Below are 6000 nucleotides of genomic sequence, written 5' to 3'. Positions count from 1 at the left end.
CATTCACTGGTATCACGCAACCACGACACCATTTTCAATAAACCGTAGTTTATTATCATCATTTTTTCAGTTTTCGCCCAAGCCTTGTAAAATTCCCAATTTGTAAATTCCCTCTCTCTAGGTGATGTTCACAAAGGCCTACCTAGAGGTTTTCATTTTTAATAACTCCTAAGACAAAGCAAGGGTCAACCACACCGGGCCCACCGCCTTGCTTTGTCTCCCCGATTAGCTTACCCTAATCAAACCGAGATAACCCTAATCCAAGCAGCCAGCACCTATAAAAGGGCACTAAGAGGTCACTATCGGGGGGGGCAGTTCATGAGAGGTCAGCACTTGGTAGAGTTTTAGTGGGAAGAATTGACACTATTGGCATCACGGGGAGGGGACTTGTGTGATGGTTTGCTTTGGGAATTGCACCATGTGAAGGGAGCTACGTCCACCTCTCGACTCCAATAGTCGATGCACACACACATACACGTTCTTGGTAGCAAGTTTCACAATCATCGAGTCATCTTTAGAGAACGCACCAAGTAGATTCACCATCTCTTCTCCCTACCTCTCTATCACCACGGTGTGCCACCTCGCCGGAAGGAAGGTCATTGTAAATACTGCAAAAAATAATTCTCCCTCACACCCCCGAGGGTTTTCATCATTTGTCACTCTGTGTGTGTGTGTGTGTGTGTGTGTGTGTGTGTGTGTGTGTGTGTGTGTGTGTGTGTGTGTGTGTGTAAGTTTGCGGTGTTCACATCACCGTGGTCTACGTCCTAGCCGCTCAAAGCTAGGTGGTGCCCCTGTTCACTTTACCGTCACCGGCTCGAGGTGTGCCATCGGCCCCCGACGCTTAGAGGCCCTTGGGGTTCGGGTGTCACTTTGCTCCCGTCATTTGGTGCCCCCACTGAGGAGGGCTTCTAAGAAACCTTGAGTTTACAATGCTGAAAGTGACGCACGCCATCAATCATGGATGAATGGCTGAAGGAATTTTCTAACTAGAGGACGGAAGAGGAGGAGACTAAGGAGGCACTAGCCGCTTTCATCGAAGTACTACTGCTAGGCTGTAGTGTCGTCATTATTCAAGAGGTAAATTCTCCATCTCGTGTTGCGTTCTAACCACAAGTTGAGAGCATCAGGTGGGAGTTCTATGAAGTGCTATCGTTGTTGTCAGCCAAAACACACTGTCAATGAGTGTCAGCACAACGAAGGCAGCGAAGGGGCTGAAATTGTCTACATTGACATTCATCGTGAAGAAGTCATCCACATCAAAGGAGGAAAGAAAATGGTGAGGCCTCTCTTCCCTAAAGAAACTGCAGTCAAAGTTATAACCTTTACTCCAAAATGGCCTAAAGGGGCTACTCGAGCCAAAGGTAAGGAAAAGATAAGCCAGTCCAGAAACACATGACCCCGAAGGGAGAAGCATTTGGCCAAGCAAGTGCTTCAAGCTCAGAGAGCCGGGTCGTACCCAGCTTGCCAAAGAGGAAGTCATCCGAAGCTAAGTGGCGGAAGGTCGCCTACCAATTCGCACAACGTATGCGGCGAGTACCAGTCCACTTCGACAATCCTGAAGAAGAAGTGGTAAGAAGATTCCCATGTCCTAAGGAAGAGTGGTATGGCTACTGCTCTCACTGTTTTGGAAGACGGGTAGAGGGTCTTCCTCCTCTCCCTGTACAACTTATCCTGAAGAATCTCTCCACCACGGGTGAAACCCAGTGGGCTGGAGAGGAGTTGTAGCTATATGGAGTAGAATTCATGCAACACGCCGACTACGGTAATTATTTGCAGTTGCTACTAGCCAAGAGGCTGGGAGTGGTCAGACGCGTCGCCATCACCCCGTACGTGCTGAGCGAGGAAGGAAAGGTAGAGCCCATGAAAGGCGACGATCTCCTGTGGATGTGCCGACTCATCAAAACTGGCATGGTAAGAGTATAAGTAAGTACTCTACCCTCTGTGCATGATGGAAAACGGGCCAACAGCATTCCCGTTCAGATTCCTGCAGCATATGCATGTGATTTTCCTATCTATGTAGATAGGAAAATCTTCTACCAACAGAAGATCGTGTACCTATTCCGTGCGGCAGTGCTAGGAGAAATCCTTTATTCCCCAAACCCTATCATTCTCCCGATATTGGATTACCACCATTCCTTTAATGTTTCTATCTTTATCCTGTTTTAACCTATCCATTCAACTCTGTAAAAAGCCGCTATGAGACGCTACTGTCATTAAGATTAAAAATAAATAAAATATAAAAAAATGGTTTGTAATTTCTTGAGTCACTACCATGGCAAGTGTTTCTTTCCCACGTTCAGTGGAAAGAAGGGAGAAGATCTCACCACCGACTTTTTGGATGATTTCGACATTGCTTGTGTCGTTTCCAACAAAGATGACGACGCTTCATGACTTCGAATTTTTCCTCTACTGATGAAAGTAGAGGCCAAGTCCTGGTATAATGCATTGCCCCAAGCTACCAAGAATGCATGGGATGTGTTAAGGGCTGCCTTTGTAAAGAGGTTTGGTGGAGGCACAACCTCGGAGAAGCTATGGCAGCTACTGACGGAATTGAAGCAGGATGGGAGCAACACTAGCATCGAAGTGATGGGGGTCATTCTTAAAGACCCAAAAAGATTGACACAATCTGAAACACCCCCGACAAACCAAGAGGAACCATCAGGTACGCAGTCCTTAGAGGATGCATATAAGTTACAAAAAATGCTCTCAAATGAGTTAACCAATGAAGAAAGGAAAGAGTATGTTTCCATGCTAGGTAAATTCACTACCTTGTTCCTTGATGGCTATGATAAGATCACAGGAATTACAGTTGTGCAACACCACATAAAACTCAAGGAAGGCAGTAAACCCGTAGTGCAAATGCTCAAAAGACTTGGAGTAATCCAACAAGAGGCACTACTTAAAGAAGTGAGAAGTTTGCTACAAGAAGGTTTCATCTACCCTGTCGAAGACTCAGAATGGGTCTCCCCAGTAGTATTCACACCAAAGAAGAATGGCAAGTGGAGAGTCTGTGTGGACTATAAACCTCTCAATGCAGCCACAAAGAGGGATCGCTTTCCCCTCCCATTCTAGGATGAAATTCTCAATGAAGTGGCGGGTCATGAACGATATATAGTGTGCGATGGCTACTCAGGATACTTCCAGATTAGCATTGCGGAAGAAGATCAGAAGAAGACAACCTTCATCACACCTTGGGGATGCTTTGCTTACAGAGTGATGCATTTTGGCCTCACTAACGCCCCGGCCACATTTCAGCGTAATGTGACCTTTGTTTTCCAACCCTACTTTGGAACATCAATACGGGTTTTCATAGATGATTTTTGCATCTATAGTTCACGAGCTCTTCATTTAAGCAAAGTCTATGAAGGCTTAACCAGGCTGCAAACCTTTGGTGGCCAGCTCAACGTGGACAAGTGTCACATTGGTGAAAGCAAAGTAACTCTCCTTGGCCATGTAATTTCAAAAAAAGGGATTGAGGCTGACCCTAGCAAGATTCAAGCCCTGGTATCTTTGTCATCACCCACCACCGCTAAGTAGTTGGTTTCTTTCCTTCAGAAGGTAAGATACTTAAGCAAGTTCATTCACTTGCTATCTCAAGTGGTCCTCCCTCTACAACAAATCACCCGGAGGGATGTCTTCTCATGGAGTGAAGAAAATGAGCAACAATTTACCGAGGTGAAGCAAATCCTAGCTAAGCTTCCCACCATTTCACCCCCTAAGTGGGACGAGCCATTTTATGTGAACCCTAGTGTAGGAAGTGATACACTCGGAGCCGTGCGAATGCAAAAGGATCCCCAAACTTCTTTCATGCGTCCTATTTACTTCTCTAGTCGTGTCATGATCCCGTTAGAAAAGGGATTTACTGAAGTAGAACACATGGTTCTTGCACTAATGTTTGCCACCACAAAGTTCTGCTCCTATCTTCTGCCTAGACCCTTTGTAATCCTGACAATGGAGGAGGTTTTCCCATATGTAATGCGACACATGGATGTCTCATCTAGAATCTCTAAGTGGCTGATTAGATTACAAGAGTTTGACTACACCATGCAAGTAGAAAACTCCACTAGGGCTAGTTTAGCGGGAATTCTCACTCATCGCCACTATGAGAAGAAGCTTAAGATCAACACGGAAGCAAAAGAAGAAACACCAATGGTAGAGAGTCCTAGGCTAGAAAGATCTCACTCTCTTTTCTTTGAGGGAGCATACAAAAGAACCATGGACCAGTCTGCAGAGCTGGCATAGTCATTTTCAATGAGCAACAAGAAAGAGTATTCTCCATCGGGCAGTTATTACCACTCCCACTCCAACAATGAAGCAGAATATGGAGCCTTAATTCTTAGATTGGAACAATGTATTTCACAAGGAACTCAATACCTAAATGTGTTTGGCGATGCTTTGCTTTTGATAAGGCAGATAAACGGCACTTGGGTTTGTAAAAATCAGTTTTACTTGGTCAACTATGCCAAGTTAAGGATCTTCTAAGGAAATTTGAAGTAGTGAAACTATTTCATGTCCCCAGAGCAGAAAATCAGGAAGCAAATGCTCTAGGCAAAGAAAGAATACAAGACGTTCCTGTAGGAGCAATCAAACTGAAGCTACCCCTCTTTCAAGGTAGTGATGCTATGCCTGATATCTTCAGCTTTCTAGATACAGGAGAATGTCTAGAAGGGTACACCAAAGGCCAGAAACAGTGGCCGATAAGGAAGGCTACCAGATACCACCTTGTAAACGACCACTTGTATTGTAAGGGCAAGGATCAGATTCTTAGGCAGGTGCCAACTTCCATTGAGATCACAGAGGTAATTTCAAGTTGCCATGATGGCGTCTGCGGCGGTCATTTTGCTCTAGATATCACCAGTAGGAAGATTCTACAAGCAGGATACTCTTGGCCTACCTTGAACAGGTATGTACACCATTGGTGTAAAACATGCAAGGCTTTTCAAGTGGCTAGTGATCGCACATTAACCTACGAGCCAAAAACTCCTATCATCTCATATGGTCCATTTGAGAAATGGGAAATAGATGCAATCAATCCTTTACCAAGGGCCCAATCAGGTAAACTGTACATCATAGTGGGTGTAGACTACATGACTCGATGAGCAGAAGCAACAGCCACCACCCGCATTACAGCCCAATAGGTAGCAAAGTTCATTTTTGAGCATATCTATTGCCGTTTTGGCACTCCTCTAGAGATAATATCAGATAGAGGACCACGTTTTAGAGGCGATCTGGTGGGAGAACTGATGAAAAATTTAGGCATCACACGCCGACATTCCACACCATACTATCCACAATGCAATTGTCTGGTAGAGAACGTAAATGGAATGATTTGCAAAATCATCACAAAGCAGGTGAACAATCACACAGGAGACTGGGATAAACATCTCATGACAGATCTTTGGGCCTACCAAATGACGTTCCAAACATCATTAGGTTTCACCCCTTTCCATCTAGTTTATGGGAAAGAGGCAATTCTACCCATTGAGATACAGATAGCCAGCTTACGAGTCTTGGCTAGCAAGATACAACACCCAATTATACATCTATGAAACCACATCCTAGATCTGGAGAGGCTCCAACTAGATAGGGAAGAAGCAATCAATCACTATGCAGCGCAGGTAGAACGACGCCGGCTCACCTTCAATCAAGGGCTTAAAGAGCAGGGCCTGGAAAAAGATATGTTAGTGATGAGATACGATAATAGATTTGACACCAGGAAGGACAAGAAATTTCAACCCAGATGGGAAGGACCATTCATCGTCAAGAAACGCTATGAAAACGGCAGCTATAAGTTGATGGAAGCATATGGGAGAATTCACAAGACTAGAGTCAATGGATGGAGGCTGAAAATGTATTTAAGTTCTTAGGTTTGATCTAGAGTTCATGCTAGCCATTCCAGAAGTGGGAGAACCCTCTAACTCCACAATCAAAGATGCAGAGGAAGGGCTAGAAGCATGAATGCCTCTAGCCAGATGGGAGGGCTAATGATGGTCGTTTTTC

This window comes from Adiantum capillus-veneris, chromosome 19, assembly GCF_014529385.1.
Source record: "Adiantum capillus-veneris isolate H3 chromosome 19, ASM1452938v2, whole genome shotgun sequence".
NCBI classification, from domain to species: Eukaryota; Viridiplantae; Streptophyta; class Polypodiopsida; order Polypodiales; family Pteridaceae; genus Adiantum; species Adiantum capillus-veneris.
Note: the sequence above shows the minus strand (reverse complement) of the source record.